The 21,187-nt window shown below is 40.9% G+C and overlaps 2 long non-coding RNA genes across 2 annotated transcripts; both read left to right on the top strand.

The window, feature by feature from the left end:
- The first annotated feature begins 1,175 nt into the window (after positions 1 to 1,175).
- On the top strand, positions 1,176 to 5,210 carry LOC306806188. The gene is made up of 3 exons (XR_013775417.1): positions 1,176 to 1,444; positions 2,531 to 2,586; positions 3,637 to 5,210. It is a non-coding gene; the product is annotated as an uncharacterized lncRNA (long non-coding RNA).
- A 9,698-nt stretch (positions 5,211 to 14,908) lies between these two features.
- On the top strand, positions 14,909 to 20,055 carry LOC306806238. The gene is made up of 3 exons (XR_013775428.1): positions 14,909 to 15,029; positions 18,056 to 18,110; positions 19,870 to 20,055. It is a non-coding gene; the product is annotated as an uncharacterized lncRNA (long non-coding RNA).
- The last annotated feature ends 1,132 nt before the right edge of the window (positions 20,056 to 21,187 follow it).

Raw genomic sequence — 21,187 nt, forward strand, 5'->3', positions numbered from 1 at the left:
GTTTCCATGGTTCATCATTGAGAATGGCTGTGGACCACTGTATCTTAAGAATGAAGTGTAATTAGGTGGAGCAGGGAGTATGCTTCCTTGCATTATTTCACTAAAGCCCTTGTTTCAGTTTTCTGGACTTTTCAGGATACAGTTTTCCTTCCACTGAATTCAGGGGAAGGGTTCACAGCATGCAAAATCACTTGGAAGCCACAGCAAGACTTCAGCATAAAATTTAAAAAGCACAGCTCAGATGATTGTCTGGAAATCAGTGCAAGAGGCACGAAGGAAAAATTCTTCTGTGACTCGTCTGCTGATTCTATGCAGATGAAAATTTTGTGTATAGCATTTGCAGAGTCTTTATTCTTTTGGGGACTGGAAAAATACTGAGATCATGGATTTTCAAGTAAAGTGGTGTTGCGATAATTGAATTTGAAGCCATGTCAGGTCCCTGTTGGTGCCTCCTGCTTCCACGAAGCAACTCCATGGACTAGTGCACATTCAAAAGAATTCTTGTTATCAGGGAAAAGCAGGCAGGCACAGCAGCAGCTCTCCCTGCAGGAAGGCTGTCAGCCCTCAAAGAAGGGGTTTCTTCTCCTTGAGATGTTTATGATGTCTGGGATTAGACTGTGGTTAGTGCAGTGTCCACTTCTGACTGCAGTGTAGATGAAGGGGCCATTGCACAGCTGCTCTTCACCTCTGCTTTTGCTGGAGGCTTACCAGGCCCTTAGCTCTGCTTTGACTCTGTGAAGTCAGAATATTCACTTAAGAAAGGACTTCTAGCTTAAGAATGCTTAAATCATTCCAGATTTACTGGGAACAACTGCAGCAGTGGTGGTGCTGGCAGAGTGAGGGTGCTGGTGCACGAGGAGGCTGCAGCCTGAGAGGCCTATGCCTGCCCAAGTGCTGCCTTGGGAAATCTTGGCCTTTGCTGACAGATCAGTCTCCTCCCAAAGGTTCTGATACTGAGCAGTAGCAGACCAGAGGCTTTGCTGCTTTTTTATGTAGGAAGGGGCAAATGGATCTGGACTAGGTCATCTGTTACCCTTGATGAGCAGTGATGTGGATTTTTCCAAAGAACCATTAATACCTAAGAAGGCAGCACTTGCTTTAACAAGGAAGCCACATACATCAGACCAGTATTTAAATTTCCAATGTACCCATTTTGTCTTAAGCCTTTCTTATTTGCAATGTAAGCTTGCATATATACTGATGTAAAAACATAAGAACAACTCACCCTTAACTCCTTTGCCCAGTCATCTTAGTCAATTAAATTAAATGTTCACTGTATTGATTTGGTTGCTAAATATTAACCTGTGTTGATGTTTAAGTGCCTTGCATAGAAAAGCATTTAATGTCCATTGTGCTTTGCATTGTTCCAGGTAATTTGCAGAATCTGGCAGTTATTAAAATCACAAGTTTGGAGGTGCTGGAAGCTACTGTTAAGGTTTAAAAGGTACCAGTGAGTTCATTTAATGTTGGTAGGAATATTTCACAGTTACACCTCTGTGAGCAAATTTTGTTCATAAAACAAAATGAATTCTACAAAAATGTGGGAATTGACAGTGGTCATTAGGGATGGCAGGGGGATAGAACTCATCTGGTGGGTTTCCATTCATCTTAATGATAACACATAGGTGGAGAAGGAGCTGGTTAAAGATATTAATGTGCATGGGGCTTATGTTAATCATTATTTTTTCCTAAGTAAAATTAAAGATGCCTGTTCAGCAAATGTTTTGAAAAGATTTTTGCAACAAAGTGCATTCATAACTAAACTTAAAACTCTTGATTATTGCATAGATTTTTATTCTTATGAATTACAAACTTTAATAAATAGACGATTATGAACTAAACCCTTTTAAATTAAAGCATAAATGCCTCAAAAATACAGTGCTGTGCTATCTTATCCTTTTATGAATTATTTTGCGCTGTCTGCCACAGGACAGATTGTCCTTTCTCTAAGTTTGAAATGAGCACATGGGATCAGTCCTAGATCAGCTGGTAAAACTCAGATGCTCGGCAGTTTATTTTGCTTTTAATTTTTTTCAAGTGGAAGTTTCTGGTTATTATTTGACTTCATTTCTGACTCTGTTACTGGCACAGCTTCAGTGTTCAAAAACTCTGTACTGAATGCATTTTATTAGTGCTATTGGTTGAAAATGAGAGAGCTTGGAAAAACCATTTGAAGCAGTCTCCAGGAGCACAAGCATTTACACACTTGGGTTTTGGCAAAGATTGCTGTGTTCAAGCTCAGTTTGATTCTGAGTTGATGTGTATATTGTGAAACTCTAAATAAATTTTTGTCCTTCTGGTATTTGATATTAACCTCTTTACTTAGAATTTAAAATATCATGTCTTCCATAGTGTTGTTTGGGGTTTTTTTTCAGTAAAAGTACAAATTCAGAAAGCAAAAAGAGAACTCAGGCATGTTCTGGTGCTGTCGCCTTACTTTGTGCTTTTGTAAGAACCAAGCCCTGTCCATCTTGCTCCTCCCAGCTGACTTTGAGCTGAAGCTGTTTTCATGCCCTCAGTTTCACTGCAGGGCCGGGTCATGAGCAGTGTTCCTGAGTGGTGCCCTGGCTGTGCCTGGATTGAGCTGTGTGAGCACAGCACAGCTGAGTGCAGCAGCTGGAGCAGCCTCCAGCTCTTCCTGCAGTGCTTATCCTGCTCTGCCTCCAGTGCAGTGCTTATCCTGCTCCTGCAGTGCTTATCCTGCTCTGCCTCCAGTGCAGTGCTTATCCTGCTCCTGCAGTGCTTATCCTGCTCTGCCTCCAGTGCAGTGCTTATCCTGCTCCTGCAGTGCTTATCCTGCTCTGCCTCCAGTGCAGTGCTTATCCTGCTCCTGCAGTGCTTATCCTGCTCTGCCTCCAGTGCAGTGCTTATCCTGCTCCTGCAGTGCTTATCCTGCTCTGCCTCCAGTGCAGTGCTTATCCTGCTCCTGCAGTGCTTATCCTGCTCTGCCTCCAGTGCTTGGGAGCAGCGTGAGTCCAGCATTGAATCAACCTGGAGCACTTGTTCTGCAGTTTCATTCACCTGGGCTAGTTCAGTTTAAAGAAACAATACTGAAAATAAAGAAGTTACAGCAAATTTTTGCCCATCTCTCCTGTGTGGCTTACAAGCCATCTTTGGGTGCAGATGATTTTGGGGTTTTTTGGGTTGATATTTTGTTTGTCTGATTTTTTCAGCCTGCAAACTTTGAGGCTAGTTCACTGGTGACAGGGAAGTGTAAATACTGCAAAGTGACAGTATTCACCTTTGTCCAGTTCACCTTGTATTTATATGCCTATCGGTATTTTCATTGAGATGTGACTTTGAAGATACTGTAATATAATTGTAAACTTAGCAGATCCCCATAAAAAAAGAAAAAGAATGAAAGCAGAAAAAAGCTCAAGACTTTGAAGAAAAACTTTTATTTTGTTTTTGCATCTTTAAGGTGATGCTAATCTCAAAAAAGATGAAATGTGGAATCTCTGATTTCCAGATGTATGTTGAAAGAACATTTATATGTAAGAGGAGAAAGTGGAGGCCAGTCAAGGACTACTTGAGGAAGCAGTTGTTATGCTGACTTCTTCATCTAAATATTTTCATGCTGGAAGCATTTGGAATAGCAGTAACAGGATAATGTTAATGTGTGCCTGCACTGGCCAGGCTTGGATGTCTCAGAAACAGCCCAAGAACTCTGCATGTCTGCTGTAGACAGAGTTAGGCTGGGTGCGAGGCCTCAAGAGGGAAGGATGGAGGGAGAGCTCACTCTCTGCCTTGTGAAGCTTGCTGGGGACAGGTTTTTGGTAAAAGGTTCTGTGCCATTCTGGATTCCTGATCTGAATTGATGGATGGTTTGAAAATTGGAACTTAACATTACTGAAGGGGCACAGAAAAGAAAGTGGTGGGAAGTCCCCCTAACACTCTACAGCCTATGGAAAGGCTCTGCTTGGTAGGATCCCCAAAACTCATATTTCTGCTGTATTAGGATACTTGACAATTGTCTTTGGAGATGGACACCAGTAAAATAAAACCAATTTGCCTTCTGTAGATGTTGAATACCTCTCAGAGCAATCAGTGTCTGTAGGCAGATAAACTGTATTGAATCAGAACAGGTGAAAGTGGAGCTATGCTGTGTCACGGCCTGATAAAATGGTTCTGCTTTTTCAACCAGTCTTGGACTCTACTTCTGTCTAGAAATTGAAGTGCTGGTTAATTTGAGGAAAATTGGCTGAGTGGAGAACTCGCCAACAGTGTTTGTAGAGGATAGAGCATTGCAAGGAAAAACCATTAGAGCAGCAATGCTGCTCCAGAACTGATGAAAGCTAAAACAATCAGATGTCTTTTATATTTTTACCAGTAATTTTTTTTGAAGAGGAAAAGTTGTGACTACCAGCTCTTCTCCTGTCTATCCATCCAAAGCCTTGTGGCGTTGTATATGGCTGTCACAATATGTGCCTTTCTTTTTTACTTTTTTAATTTCAAAACCAGTCTGGCACCATTTGGCTGTTGGATGTTGTGGCTGAACCCTCCTGGAATATCAACAGGGAGAAAGTCCCTCCTGCTGCACATGGCTCTGCTCATGGGGCTTTTCCCAGGGTCCAACTCTCAGACTAGGAAGTAAGAGCTCTTTTTCCTCTTATTTGCTTGTGTTTGTTTTTTTTTTTTTAATTGTAATAACTAATTATAAGATTGAATAAAATGTCAGTTTCATTGTGAATTACTCACTGTCAATATTAAGTACAATAAAGCTGAAATGTCAGGGTTTTTTTCCTCAGGTTATTGTGGACACGGCTACTGTCCTGCTCAATTTTATCACTGCAGTGGTAGGTCTTTATTTTTCCACCTTTTGGAAGATGTACTGAAAGAAGAAATTGTAATTTTAACAATCTTTCAATTTACTGTTTCACTTTCAGCTTGTGAATTTAAAACAGCAGTTTGTGTTTCTTTAACCTGTTTAGAAATTTGATTAAGGCAGGAGTTTGAGAGCAAAACAACCCCAAATTTCTGGCACATCCTGATTCTGCAGTCAGCTGAGCTGGGTGCAAGGCAGACTTGTCACTGTTTCTTGCTCAGGCTGTTTCTTTTGAAGTCAGGCCAGGTTGGCTTTTGTTTTTAAAAGGCTGATGCAAATAAGGTGAGTTCCAGCTCCTGTGGTTGCGGTCTCAGTCCAAAACATGCAGGGCTAAAAAGTCATCTTTTGTCCTTCAAATGACTAATTTCAGAGAGAAGCTTGTCTTCTAGCAGTAAATGGTGTGCTGGGACACGGTGTGGTTTCGGCAGTAGGGTTTGGTTCTGGTTCCTCGGGAGCTGCCCTGTGCACGGGCCGCGGGCCCGCTCCTCCTCCCGAGCACTCGCTGCCCTTTTCCCTCAAGGTCTGCCTTTCCTCAGGCTCCTGGCAGCGCCGTGCCTCCTCCTGCCATGTCACCACTGCCATCCTCTGCGTTCATTCCAGCCTGCTGCCACCTCTGCGGGATCAGGGAAAGGTAAGCTGAAATTCTCTTTCCTAAATCTGCCAGGAGGCAAAATGCCTGGATTCCTCCCCTGTGTGAAGTGGCCTGGTAATGTGTTGGCTCGTCACCAGCCTCCAGTCATGTGGGTACTCCTGAGGCCTGTCACCTGAGGTGAAAGATAAGAGCCTGAACGTGACACATGGACGAGAAAGATCGAGAGACTGCTGCCTGCTGTGTTCTTTTTAAAATTAGAGCTAACAATGAGATATGAGTGAGCTTAGTTTTGCCTCTTCCAAAGCATTATATGAATGTGAATAAATAATTTGGTATTATTACATTAGTTTTGTCTATGCAAAGCAAAACTGGTTTTTACCTTCTTCATGGAGGATTAAGTAATGAGTAAGAAGTACTTAACTCCTGTAGTGTTGGCTAACAAAGAAATGCTGGTAAGGGAGCTGTGTAAGCTGTGTCCTTGCAGATCTGTAGTACTGTCCAGCCCTTTTTGTCTCTCCAGATTTCAGTGTCCACTTCAGTGCTTCTCTGTTCTGTTTAATGCCATCTTGCTCAGAAAGCTCAGGTTCTGGAAGGTTCCTTCTGTGTTTAGTCCCTTCCACTCTTGAGTTTCATTCTAACTCTTGCGCAGCCAAGGTGTTCTCACCAGAAGAGAAGCAGTTCAAGCCTGGCCTGCAGTTCTCAACCCCCTTATTTTAATCTGTTAGTGGAAGTCAAACTTATCCCTGACTCAGAAGGCTGCTGCTATTCAGGAAGACCAGTCCAATGCCTGCTAAAGGTTCATCAAAGTGATCTCTACTAAACAAAGCCTGCAAACTAAATACAGAAGCTTAAAGCAAGTGTATCCTTAAATTAAGAATGGCTCTACAGATACATAAGTGCTTTGGGGAGCCTGGGTTTGTTATTCCAGCAGTCTCAATGTGAGAGATGGAGCTCTATGAAATGCAGATCTTCAAAGCTTCCTTGAAGATATGATGCCTATGATTCTCCCTGTCAAAACAGAAATCTCTTTTAAGGTCACAGTCAGCAAATTTTCCTGCTCCTAGTACCTCTTCCCTTGGATGCTTCAAGGAGGGAACTTCTTATTGTTGAGCTCCTCACCTCTTCACCTTACCAGTGAGGTCCTGGTGCCTTTTAAACTTTTCCTTTGCTTTCCTCTTTTCTGTGAAGCACTTTTAGCATCTGAATGTTCTTTGGCTGCCATATGCTGACTGAGGACAGTGCTGTTTTAGTAAAACAGCAAGCCAGCAGAACTTTCTGGAGACATCCTGGGAGCAGCAATGGCTTGGACTTAAATGACCCAAGAACAGAGAAAAGTGTGAAATCCTTTACTTGAAATTGCCATAGTGGGCAGTGGGTCCTGAAACCACAGGCTCATCAGTTTTACTGTGAGTAAATGACTTATAGCATAAATATGGAGGGAGGGGGGGGAAATAAGATTATTTTTCCACATAATAGAATTATTTTGATTTTAAAAGATTTGGTCTTCTCTGGTATCTCCAGCTGGAAATGAAGGCCTGATAGAATACTGGGAGGGTTTTACCTATTTGAGTAATTTTTTTCCTGACTAGATATGTGGAATGATTTCACTTGAAATAAAAATGAACTCGCTGTTTGTTTTTATTTAAACATCATTAAATAAATACAATTTAGAACATGGTTGCACAGGTAATAGCATTACTCAAAAAGCATAACTTTCCAGTGTGAGGTAGCATCCTATTAAACTCAGAGAATATGTGACTTTCTTTTTGGTGGGTTCCCAAATGAACTTGGTGTGCAGATCATAGTCTCTTTCTCACAGTATGTGTTACACACCTTGCTGTCTGACAGTGCAATGGAAAACTTCCATTGATGAAACTTCCATCACTGTAAAATAATTACATATCATTGCTAAGCAGATAATGTCGTAACTGTGATGTGGGTTTATCAGTCCATTTGCTTAAAATAACAGCCTTGTTATTTTAAGCAGGATGTTTGGCATGCTTAACAGTAATATAAATTGATGCTGAATAGGTGAGATTTTTTGAGAGGAGCTGTGCTCAAACCTATAAGAATTTAATGGCTTTTTGAGGTGTTTTTTCTTTGTTTACTTGAGATTCTTTTGCTGCTTATTAGGTTTGTGTGTGTGCAGAGAAGTGCTTTTCAGTAGCTTGTCAGTGAAGAATCAATGACTGCCAGCATCGTTACAGACATTCAGATAGGTGCTTTCTGATAAATTTACATTCGATCTTTGTGTAGACATTGCAAGTGTCCCTTTCCAGCAAGCAGCAGCTCTTCTAGTTCCAGTGATTGCCAAATGTTATTTTGAGCAGTTACAGGAAGTACGTGCTTGGTCTGAAAGTAGTTAAGGCCAATTCTTAAAAAGAGGAGTTAAGCTATCTATGACTTACAATTGACATAGATAACTGTCATTATATTATAATTATTCCCTAAAAATATTTCAGGAGCTATAATTAGAAGGAAACAAGAAGTGAAACTCAAAGGAAACAAATTACAAGTCCAACGTGCTTAAATTCTCCCTTTGTCATCTTTGCATGTTTTGTTGTTTTCAGTATTTCCACATATTCATTCAAAGCAAACTACCCAGCAAACAAGTCAGATTTCTTATCCCTAACATTTGCATTTCATGGTTTCTTCTCTGTTGTTCTCAAAGGTTGACAAAGATAAATTTAGATTGACTTTGCTTGGTTGAATAGCCTTGGTGTTTTAGCCTAATTCCACCTGTGGTGTTGCTGTTTGGTGTCATTGCAGTACTGTGGTCTCTCTAGGTATAATACTGAATGCATTTTCATTGGTTGTGAGGAAAAATAATTCAAAAACAAACTTGTGAGAACTCTTAAGGCAGTGCCTTCAGAAACAGGTTTTACCTCCTGTGCTCCTTCATAGGAAATGAAGGGTCAGGAGAGTTAAATAGGAATGCTGATTTTGCTGCAGGAAAGTGCAATGCCTCTTTATGATCATGATTTTAAATTACTTCTCCAGCTTTGTCACTGCCAGAATTAATCAGGGTAATGTATGGCCGAGTGAACTGAAATACACGAACACAATAAGGTACCCTGACTTCCTAAGACAAGAAAAAAAAGTATTAATTTCTGAGAGGTGGCTGAATTAACAAAATAATTCTTTACCATATGAAGCAGTCCATAAGATATTAGTGTATTGTTTTGTGCTGTGTTTCTTTTAATGGTAAGACTTAAAATGAGGCTGCTTAAAGGAAGTTCACTATCATAAAGATTCTTTGGGGGTGAGGGGAAAAAATTTGTGATTACCTGCCAGGTTTTTTGTCTGAAAATGGGGTTGGTGTGAGAGTATGTTGTGCACAGGCTTCCATAAACCAGTGTCCTGAGGCACACAGCAAATAAACACATTGGTGGTTGTAATTATTGTTTAGTTGGTGCCCTGTTTTAGATCCAGTTTAGAAAGCAGATGTCACCCTTCCTCCCACCAGCAGAATTTGAAGGAGGTGAAAGCTGGGTGCTAGGCTCAAGCTTGGACACGTGTGTATGGAGGGATGCAGTGGGGTAAAAAACACACAACAAGGTTTGGGGAAAGCCTAACAAAGTCCACAGCTGCAGCCTTTGCCCAGGGAATTGGTATGATCCAAGAGAAGCGTGGATGCTGAATTTAACTTCACTCAGTGGTTCTGGCCTTACCTGGTGTCTGCTAAGCAGAAGTGACCTCAGAGGAGGGCTCAGCCAGGGGTCAGTGCTGTCCTGCCCCTGCCCATGGCCCTGCCTCTGGAGCAGGAGCACATTTCAGACCCAGGCAGTGCTGGGAAATCTCAGTGCTGATGATCACTCATCCCTGACACACCGAGCTCAGTGCCACTGCTCAGGTGCAGAGTGACTATGGATCTGAACAAAACAAGTGGGAATTAGGCTGGTCACAGAGCAGTCAGAACATGCCATGATGAAGTAATTTCCTGCAGTCCACACAGTCAAAGTGGTGCTCCTTCAGTTTTATGATTTATGAATATGTACCTAGGAATAAACATAGGACTTGTGTGTTCGAGGCAATTGTTTAAAGCTCTATCTTGCTCTTGTTTCACTGCATAACAAAATCCCCATCACAGCTGGTAGTCAGGCCAGAGACAAAGCTTATAGTGAACTGATGCTAATTTGGGTTTTTTCTAAGACTGTTAGATTTTTGTAAACATTTCTTTGTTTGTACCTTCTTGTGTACAGAGTATCCCCACCTGCATGGAAAGTCTGCCACTGCTACGAGAATGACTTGACCTAGATTTTAAAACAAAAACTGAACCCAGGAGGTTTTCGGCTGCAGGCTTACATTTTCACTGGAACTAAACTTTCCCAAAACTACATTGGCCTTGATCAAGGTCTGGAACGGGTGAGCCGAGAAGGGAATTCTTGCAACTCAACCCTGACTTTCTGATCCAGCCAGCATAATTATAGTTTAGCTACCGGCCAGTAGCACTGCTCTGGATAGCATCAAAGCATTCCTGTGAAGCGTTTTGAACCACTCCCAATGACCACTTTAGCGGTGGCTGTGCAGCAGCTCTGAGCACACCCTGAGCTGCAGGCTCCGCACAGAGCCCGGCTCGGAGCCCGGGAGCGGCTCAGCACCGAAGGCTCCCTGCTGAAGCACCGTCATTTGCCTGCTCGGGCATTGTGGCATCCACTGCATAACTGCGCTTCAAACGCTGCCTGGAGTCCGTGGCAGCTTCCCAGGCAGGATCCGTGGATCGGATAATGCATCCGGAATGGGCTCTATCAAAAGCTTTAGCAAATCAATGCCTGCAGAAATGAAATTTGCCTTTAATCAATTTTATTGTTAAGAGTAAAAGAGGAAATCGTAGATAAAAGCTTTAGGGATACAGAAAGGAAAAAATTAATTTGTAGGAAGCTAATTAATTTGCTTTTAAGATGTGATTTTCCAGACCTTTGCTGGAGTGTAGATTGTTGAAGGAAATTGATGTGCTGGAAGGAAAAGACGGTGTCCATAGCAGTGTGTTTGTCTGTGTGGAGAGTAGTGCAAATTATTTGTGTTTATTTATTCTTTCTTGAAGGACCTAAAATACATTATTGTATAGGTGTGTTCTGATTCAAGAGAAAAAGAAGAAAGAAGGGAATTAGGTGAAACTGTAGAAGATAAGGAAAGAGGAAATTGGGAAAGCATCAGAGTGACTTTCTGAGAAAGTCTGTGTGTATGAAAGTATATGTGTAAAACCAGTAAATGCTCCAACAGCACCAACTGCAACTTACCAAAAGTCAGTTCTATTTTTATCCCACAACAGTGTTAACATCTATATTTTGTAGGTATTTATTCATTAGTGCATTACATGATGGGATGGGTTTTCTGTGGGCTTCAAGTTATGGTTTGATTTCTGTTAAGATGCACGTGTCCTGTGGATATTCATCTATTGAACTGTTTGTGTTTCAGAGGATGTTGAATATTCACCCAGGACTCAATAGCCCACCCCTGTGAGGTGGGCTACAGTTCCACAGTTTCTGTTGGACCAAGGTAACTTTGGAGTTGCTTTCCTGCAGGTGAAAGCTCACCTGGACCTCTGTCCTTGTGAGAGAGGTCTGTGTATGGTTTTTGTTTCTGTAGCAGGCTGCTCAGGAAATTAGGTAATCCTCTTCTTAATGTTTGATTTGAGGGATGTCTTCTGGGAAAGACAAATACATATAAATCTGCCTACCTGTTTAGATGATATCTGAGGAATGTCTGTGAAATTAAGAGGCCGTATATTTACATTTAGCTGTAGTCATTGTGTAATACTTCCTGTTCCATGTGCAATGAAAGAAATTAAATAATGAAATTTCCTATAGATGTATCTAAGATTAGCTGTCAGTCAGCCTATCCTGATAATGCTGTGAATCCCAGCATTAATTTTCAAATGCTCTCCTTTTCCCAGTTTTCCATCAGCTTGCTGCTGCTATTCTTAACTCCTGAGCAGTCAGCATTTGGGTTGGGGGAAGATGGGAAGTTGGGATTTCAATTCTGTTGTCTGTGTTTCTTATTAAGGACAGCTTAAAGGTGCAGAGGTGAATCTGAACATTTGTAGGGAAGAACTGTGTGAATAGAAATTGGAACTAAGCACTATGATTTTTTTCTATTTCTTGTTTCAAAAGCAAGTGAGATTTTTATAAAGTCGTTGGAAATTACTTTAATGGGTCAGACACGGGAAGTATCTTTATTTGCAGCTTTTGGACTTGGCCTGGTTTCCACAAGTGCAAGACACTGACAGATGCTGTCTTTTACATTGGGCTCTGAGATTATGGCACATTTCTGAAAACGAAGCCATTTGCTCCTACTTCTGAAACTAGCTTCTTAAGGTATTCAGGTCTATAAAAAGTAATTATATAATTTGCAAATACTGTAAATTGTTTGGAAAAAAAAGTTTTATTTGAGGGAAAAGCAATTGTTTCAGCATCAAAGCAAGAGCAAAGCAAGAGCATCAAACCTATCAAGAACACCACAAGGAAAACATGTTTGCATGAACTATCATGCATCATTTCAGGACTTCAATATCTTTTTTTTTTTGTTTTATTGTCATTTGTAGTGTTTTTTCTGTTCTGTTCTGTTGAAGTGAGATTGTGCTGATAAAGAAACAACTCTTTCCTTCTCCTGCTTGATGTGAACTCTCACCTTTAAGTTAATAATCCACATATTTAAAAGTGTGTTTCTGTGCACATGCATGTGTATGCACATAAATAACAATTTACAAAGATGGGAGAATTCTGTGACAACTGCCTCAGTAACTTTATGAACTTAAGTGCTGACTGCTCTTCAGAGTTATGATCCTTCTGTTGTAGGGTGAGCATTGCTGGAGGGTCATATTACTATTCTTTGTGCTGCATATATTTCCTTGACTTCTTGCAGTAAAAAGAACCCCTGCTTTTACTGTAAACATTTCCAATTTGTAACAGATCGGAATTCCAGTGTTTCTTTGGCAGGGTGAGACCATCAAGACCTGTCCTTTATGGGTCTTTCCAGGTGATTTACTAGCTATGACTTTCCCTTCATATCGCACTTGAAGCTTCATCAAAATAATTTGGAATGTACTGGGACCAAATAAACGGCATAGGCTAAAGCATCTGTTTGCCAAGATAACCACACTACACCTTGCCAAACCAAACATTATTGTTAAAAACATGGCTTGACCATAATGCCTATCTCTGAACTGGAGTGGGAATGGTTTCATGGGAAAAAGTTTACTCAACAATATATGGGCTCATAGAGCCTATGTTGGAAAAGAGACAGCATACTTTAGTTTAAGTAAGTTGAAACTGCAGCCAGTACTATGGCTTGTGGCTGATCTTTGTTACATGCTGCTTTCAAATTCTACTTTTTTATGCTTTTAAAATGTTATCTCAAAATAATTTCTTTTTTAACCTTGCCTTCCCCATTGCTGTTTTTGAGGACTCATTAGAGAAAGCAAACTGTATCCTCAAAGATTCTTCTTTCATTTTGCCTTTGAATTTTGTGACTGTTCTGCCTCAAGGAACATGCAGCTGATTTTTGACTTTACAGTGTTTGGGTGTTTTGGCTTGAAACAGCATTGTGGCATTGGAAGTTAGAAAAACATAAAGGTTTCAAAATGAGATTATTGGAAAGGAAGTGGAAGGAGATGCACTGGATGTTGGATTTACCAGCATGGATCACCCAGTGAGGCAGTGCTGTGAGGACAGTGCAGCAGCAAAGCCATGAGAACTGTTCATCACCCAGGGGCTGGACTGAACTAGTGCAGGGGCAGAGCACCAGATTAACAGGATGAAAGGGGATTAAGTAATCAGAGTAAATTCTTTTTCCTGGAAAACCTGGAAACTTGGCAGTTGTTTCTCCTTGCAATTTAGTGAGGAGACCCATGGCTGAGTAGCAATGCTGAGATTGTTTCTTGCCTGTACAGAGTTTGTTCCAGCAGGTTCTGAAGAGGGAGAGGGGATGAATGGGGCACTCGACTGCCGTGCTTTCAGCTGGCCTTTCCCTTTCCCTTTCCCTTTCCCTTTCCCTTTCCCTTTCCCTTTCCCTTTCCCTTTCCCTTTCCCTTTCCCTTTCCCTTTCCCTTTCCCTTTCTCTTTCCCTTTCCCTTTCCAAGCTTTTCTATTCAGGATCATCCAAATATGTCCCATCTTGCCTCATGAATGTGTCTAGTGTTTCATTTTGACCTTGGCTCAAATTCTCAGGTGGCTTGACTTTTGTTTTTTTCCAAGCACCAATGCTGCTCGTGTTTTGTTCTTCCCATATTTTCTTTCACACTTTGACAAATTTTGACTAATCTTTTCACCAGCTTTATTGTCTCTTGTCTCTGTGTTACTGTTTCTCAGCTTGTCATTTAATAACTGAAATACTAGGATGTATAAGTACACGGGAAATGCCATATATCATCCAGTTGTCATGTTTGGAATTGCAGCTCTGTTGCACATGATACAGTTATAAATTAAAATTTTCCATTGACCTGGAGCTTAGAAGGATATTTTCAGTGCAGTATTTACTTAGTTTTGCAGATCTTTATATATTTATATCTATTTATCTTTTATGTATCTATTTGTATTTCTTCTTATGTTCCTATTTCTTATTTCATTTTGCTATTCCTAGTAAAAATCCATTTCTCTGGCATGCCCTTGTCTCTATTGAGGTGATATTTGCAACCATTCCTGAGATGGAGTGAAAGTTTTTGCTTGTAAATGGATTGGCAAAACTATACAAAATCCTGCACGTTCTATCTATGCAGAGAACTAGGGAAAGTTGACTTTTCTCAATATCAAAGGAGAAAGGAGAAAATGATGGCTTTCAAAAATGGCTGTCTCTGAAATAATTCAGGACAGGAAGATTTTATGAAACCTGTCTTTATAAATTCTGGAATTGATCCATTTGTCTCTTTAAAATTTAACTGCAGTCAAGAGAAAGATTAAAGACTGTGTCGTTTTGATAATGTAGTACAAAGCTATATTTGGTAACTAAAAGAGCTTGTCGAAAGCACTTGCTTTCCACCAGGACTAGCACATTGAAGCCAATATGGGACCTGAATCCTGCCCATTTTTGAATCATGACAGGCCCAAGCCATCTTTACAAATGTTGAGGTCGCATGCAGGATTCGGTTCAGACTGCACAGGTAAGTTGTGCCTCGGCACAGGCGAGTTCCTGCAGGTGTTTCTCGGCAGGAGCCGCGGCTGTGGCATGGCCCTGGGAGGGAAGGGCTGTCGCAGCTCCCTGCCGAGAGCCCATTGTCTCCTCGGGATAAAGTGAGAGGTATTTCAGAATGCTTTGAAGCCGTGCCAGCCTCCTCACAGGGCTGTGAAATCTGATACCTCCGCTTTTGAGCTGTTGGGGAAAGTACAAACTGTAGTACTTGTGGAATTCATTCACTGACTTCCAAACTCGAGTCTGGCCTGGGAATGGAAGAAAGAGCTTAAGAAGAAGGCGGAAAAAAAGACTTCAGTAGTATGTGGCAGTTAACTGTCAACTTTGGCATCTTTTCAGATTTGCAGCTTCATGCTTTCTAGAGATAAACTGTGACTTTTCCCTAAGGACTGGAGGATTTCATTTTCCTTCCCACTGAAGCTGCTAGGATTGTATGACTGTAGGAGCTATGCAGAACTACCAGCAAGATGCCTGCCATGCTCTTAGGTACTTAATTTAAGGTTACAGAACATTTCTTGCAACTTGTTCCTATTCACATTAGCTTCTCAGTATTTTCCATTTGTAAAGCAGATCAATAAGGGAGAGCTGGAAAGCTCAGGCTAAAACTGAACTGCAACTGCTGAAGAAGAAAGAGTAGCAAGAAAATACTTAAGTTACCAAAGGGGAGGAAAGTAGAAGTTTATTGCTTAATATGGAAATGAGCAAATAATAGGTCATCTCTTTGATGTCTTTCTTCTTCCAACCACCACAGAAAAGGTGAATTATGACCAGATGCTTAAGTCAGTTAATTTTAATAAAAGCAGGACTAAAAAGGAACAGGTCAGGTGTACTTGATAGATAAGAAAGATTATGCAAGTCAGCAGGACTCGATACAATATCCTAAAATATGAAAAATTTGCAAATGCCTACTTATCTGCCATTCTCTGTAAGAAATGTGGAGTCTCCTGGTGATGTCAAGAAGACAAATGCATTACCTGTGTTTTGAAAATGCAAGGGCAGCTGAGAGGGAGGAAGCCATAGAGAATTTAAAGAACCTTAATGCTTATTTAGGATTAAAAATTAATAATGGCATAAAGCATTAGTTGATACTTTAAAAATATTTCTTGTCCTTACAAATAAATAATTATCATGGTGCCACTCTGTATTTGTGCATAGGAGATTTGGTAGAACCTGGTTGCAAAAATAAGCCAGGACACCATCCCATATGACATTCCTGAAGGCAAACTCTGCTGGGTTTATGTGGTAAGGTGGGCACACAACTGACTGAGGCAGTTGTGGGTAAATTGGTATTTTGGGATTTAGAAAGGGGTAAATGGGGATTTAGAATTTTTCATGTGGAGATGCTCAGGGAGGTCATGATAACGTTGCTGCTGGGGTGTTTCAAAAAGACTGGAGATGTATTGTACCTGATTGTGCCTCAGAGGTGGGATATGGATGATGATTTCCTGTGATTTCTTTTGTTTCTCTGTTCCTGGGACTCTGATATGAGGCTGACTGGGGAGGTATTAACTCAAGTGCAAATAACTCAAGTTAACTGTGCACTGAAGACACAACTCTCAGCTTAATAGATGTCATTTTAAAACCTGTCTGGGAAAATGTGGTTTCATATGTGGTAATAATGTCCCAAGAGGACATCCCAAGATGATTGGTTGGTTTGAGAATGATGTGGGCTGATTGGAGAGATTCCAAAGTGGGAATGATCAAACAAATAGGAAACAAACCTAGAAGGCAGCCTGAAACAATTTGGATAGTGTAGGGAATAAAAGACCAGAAGAAAAATTACAAAAGTCTTCAAATACAGAAAAGGCTGCTGTAAAGAAGAGCAGTATGATGCTAAGAGAGTTCAATCCCTGCAGAAGATGGAACAGGAATTAGTGAAGTAAATTGCAGCAGAAAATATCCAAAGGCATTGAAATAAAGGGAAAAAAACCCAAAACAACAACTATCCAAATCAGGGATACCAAGTACTGGAAAAGTTTGCTTGGATGATTATGACATCTGTGATGATGTTAAAGGGCAGGTGAGGGAAATACCTCTCAGAAAGGACATGGAGATGGTTGTTATTACTTTGGGACCTTGCAATGTCCCTATCTGATTTCTTCAAAGATCTTTTTTTCTCCTGAGAAGGAATGCTTTGCCTTGATAGTTGCAGATTAAATTTATTCATTTACTGCTCAAAATAGAATTGCTACTCTGTTCCTACCAAAACTGTCTGTCTAGCAAGCAGGGAAAGAGCCAGCCCTGCATCTGAGGTTTTCACCTTTCTGTTCCCTTTTGCCTGTGACAGGGGATCCGTGGGAGCTAACCTTCACCCCACTGCAGTTTGTGGATGGGGAGACAGAGATGTTCTTTCTTTGCAGGAGATGCTAGGGCTCTTCTGAATATCCAGACATGCCAGCAAAACTGCTGTGTGCGCTTCTGAATGCAGCTTCCTAATTAGCATTTGCAATGGTCCTTCAAATAGGGCTTACACCTGAGTTCACTGCATATTTGAATTTTGTTTCAAGTAAAATCCTCACATAGCCAGAGTTTATGTCTAAATTGTCTTTGTCTTTTGGGTATTAAGCTGGAGAACGTGCTGTAAATTGAAAACAAACCTGGATGCAAAAGGCAGCTCCACTTTAGACAGTGTCAAATAGGTTTTCTGAGGCTAGATCTGTTAAAAAACTACAAACGGATCTGTCATTTCTGCTTAGAAGTTCAGAAGGAAGCAGACAGTTTGGATCAGGCAGCAGTCTGCAGTGATGTGTCCAAAACAAGAGCTTTTGTTCCGAGCGGGGCTGATGCAGGCCACCAAATATGCCAAGAATGCGGGGCCGTTTGTGGCGCTGCGGATCCCATCACCGGCCGGGCAGCACCGCGCTGCTGCTCCAACAACAGCCGCTCAAACGGGAGCCCAGAGCACACGGCTGCCCTGCCTGCGTGACCGCTAATGTCAAAGAGAAAATGGGCCCTGTTTTTCTTTGAAATCCACCGGTTTCAGACCCCTCCCTCAAAGAGGCAATTAGCTGTTAAACCTCTCGGGGTCAAACGGTCAAGGTTAGTGACAAGAAGGGAGTTAAGAATTTTTGAATCAGCTGCTGTGATTTCAGTAAAAAAAAAAAAATCTATGAAGTCTGAGTAATTTACATCAGGAAATTATGTTTCTCCAGTTGACATAATTTCTAAAATCAAGTAAGTATGTGAAAGCTCTGTGTGTAAACATGTATGAATTGGAGGAGTTGTTGCACTCCCTGGCTTATGAGAAGGCTCTATCAGTTGCTCTGAGCAATTTTCAGACCCATTTCAGTGGTATTTTTGTAATGCCATGACAATTAACTGCTAAGACTGTATTCATATTTTTAAAGTGGGGTTTATTTCTTGTTAATTAGATATGAAAATATTGGTTGAAATAACATTAATAAACAGTGTTCTTACAGAAAAGGTTTATTTTTCTGGAAAATTGTATGGAAATGTACTATGTCCTTTGGTAATTCAAAGAAGTTGAAATAAGTGATCTTTTAATTTTACAGGTTCTGTGTAACATTTGAACCGTCAGGACATCGCAGTGATTGAAGCTTTAGGGAGGTACTGATTGCAATCCACTCCAGTTGCTTGTCTATTTTGAAAATAATTTAAATGAACCATAACACCTCATTAATAGCAGCTAAAGGAGCTAAAGAAATAAAAAACCCCAAACCCACAGTGCTCCAAATCTGCCATATGGCACATCTGAACTCTGACATTGATAGTTTTGGAATTAGCTCCTTTGAGCACCTGGCAGAGTTCATCTCTAGAAAAGCCAATATTTTGCAGAAGCAAGTTTACTTTCACCCCAGGATGTGGGGTGCAGCAGGGAGCTGTGCTTTGCAGGAGCAAGACTGAGAGGTTGTTCTGTGTCAGATTCACCATCTCCTGGTGTGTGGTGTGCTGCAGGGGAGGTGTTTTCATCATCCATGGGGGTGAGCTGAAGTAAATCTGCTTGCTGTGGGTAACCCTCAATAAGCCCAGCTAAGCACATCTGGAGAACAGGCATTCATAGCCATCACTACAGCCTCAGATGGTTAAAAGGATGGTTAAAAGGTTAAAACTCTCCTTCTGCTGCAGGGAAGCTGGAGGGCCCCTTGGCCTGACCAAAGCTGGCACTTCTGATGCTGGAAATGGGAATGTTAGGGGTCTGTGTGCCTGGAGGTTACCTGGGTGGGTGTAGCAGAAAAAATGGCTTGGAAAATACTGATTAATGAGTAAAACCAGGCTGCTACTGCAGCAGCATGGGCTGACACCAGTGGCAAAATGGGAAGCAAAGCAGATTAAATTCTCTGGAAAGATCAGTTGGTGAAGGCAATGATTTGGATCCCAACCTGCCAATTAACCCCTCTAGAGGAGTCATTGTGGAGGATTCCCCCAGCCAATGTTTTGATGAAGCAGTTAAGTGGTATAAAATAACAAATCGAACACAACTGGTATTTTATTCTCTACAACAATTTTTCAATTATGCTTCTTTTCATTAAGCTCATAATGCAGATTAACAGATTTCCCTGCCTTTTTAAAGGGAAACTATGTGGTGATACTAAGTAAACAATTTAAGGAAGAGGGACAATTTATTTTCACTATTTTTATCATCTGTCAATGACAAGATGGATAATCAAATCTTCTCTGTCTTTGAAGAATGGAGTTTATGTTTAAATAGGTGGGTCTAGTCAAAGCTAAAAGGAAATTTCACAATGTATTTTTTGTAGAGAAGACTCCAATGCTAATGAGCAGCCGAATCTGTCTCGGGAAACAGTTTGTTACTAAAAATAAATTGCAGCCTAACTGTAACTAAAATCAGATTGCAGAAACCAAGCTACTCTGATTCCTGATTTCTGCTACAGAAGGAGATGAATCTATTACACAAAGGTCTGATAATTATATATTTTTAAATGTGCCAACTGAGCCCTGTTTTGAAATTAATCCACTTGCAAGCTCCTATCAAATATGCTTACAGCATTCTCCAGAGATTTTCTTCAGACTCTCTGAAGCCAGCGAGGAACCAGTTCATAGTTATGAGGCCAAAAGGAAAAACAGTGCACATGAGCTATTTATAGAATATGAAGCAAAACAGTGTGATAAAGGGCAAATGAAAGCTTTCAATGAGAGGCTTTTCGTTCCCAGTCACATGGTCTTTACATGCAATTTCTTTTTTACTATACAATTTAGCAGGGAAATGAAATCACTTGACAGCAGCCTTTTTTGGGTTAGAAAAGAACTTTTCAGTGCTCCTTTACCATTTATAATACTCTCACTTGTGGCTGTTTGAGAGAGTTTGTTTGCAGAAGTTTCTGCAGGGCTGATACTTTCCTGGCAGGTGGAAGCAGAAATGGTGGCCAGAGGTTGCCCTGGGGAAGACTTCAGTGTGGAGCATGGAAAACCACCCTGGTGCTGAGCACAACATGCAGAGTTCTTAGTCATGAGCCTCCAGATATTTGAGACAACAGAACAAGGATCCCCCCTCCTCTGAAACTCTGATAATTATAGGCAACAATAGAAAAAAGTAAAGGTAAATCCCAACTTTCTAATTGCTTTTGTGTCTCATCACCCACTGTATATAAATGTCTTTGTGTTCCTGCCTTTTTGTTCTTAATGCAAAGAGCAAAGGACATTTCTGTCCTGGGAGTTTATCAACCACCTCATTCATTTTGAATATATTTCTTCCATAGCTAGTTTATTCAAGTCAAGTATCTGTGCTCCATCTCTGAGGGCTGTCTTTAGGCAATTCTGATCCTGAAAAAAATCCCAACTTGACCTGGGTGCCAGATTGTGCCTTAGCCTAATACCGTATTTGACTCTTTCAGAAATACAGAAGTTGCCAATTTTTTGCCAATTACTAAAATTAGATAAGTGTGATGACTCCAAGAAGGGGAATGGTGCAGAGGAGAAATTGCATGAACTGTGTCCCAGAGGTCCAGGCTGATAAAAATAAATGGCTTTGTTATCTTTCCCTTTTCTTTGTGTCTGTGATAAAGTTTGAGAGAGGCTAAAGAAACTGGATAGTTTATCCCTCAAATATAGAGGCTGATGCTGTAATTTCCGGATATTTTTACAGACAAGATGATTTATAGCAGCAGCCTTTTCTCCTGTGACATTAGCAGCATGTTTGCAGGTTTGCAGTGTGTTCACTACCTGAGCTTCTCACCACTCAGGTCATCACCCAAACTGTCTTGTCTCATCTATGCTGGATTCCTCCTTAATCCTGGGAGCTCCTGTGTTTGCATAAAAATATTAATACTTCCCAGACCTATTCTGCCTTGTGACAAGCGAACGAGTGGATAAAATACTGAGGCTTTTGCAGCAGTGGTGCTGTATGGGAGCTGAGTGCTGCAGCTGGGGAGCTGTGGTACAGCTATCTGTAGCCCCACATGTCAGTTCCTCAGACAATTTCACAGATTTGCTAATGGCAACAAGGCTTTTTAGTGAAGCTTCTTCAGGCTCTTGCAAAGATCTGAATGTACTCCAGAACCCTGATGAATGATAAGCAGAAACACTGAAAGACAAATTTCCACTGCTGCTTCTCAGACACATGAACTCCTTCAGAAGTCAGGAGTTATTCTGAATTTAAAGAAATCAATGCTGGCTTCCTCCCAGGATGTAAACTCTTTTTAAGAGCTCTGTTTTATGTGTCTGTG

The sequence above is a fragment of the Erithacus rubecula genome (assembly GCF_903797595.1).
Source record: "Erithacus rubecula genome assembly, chromosome: 11".
NCBI lineage: Eukaryota > Metazoa > Chordata > Aves > Passeriformes > Muscicapidae > Erithacus > Erithacus rubecula.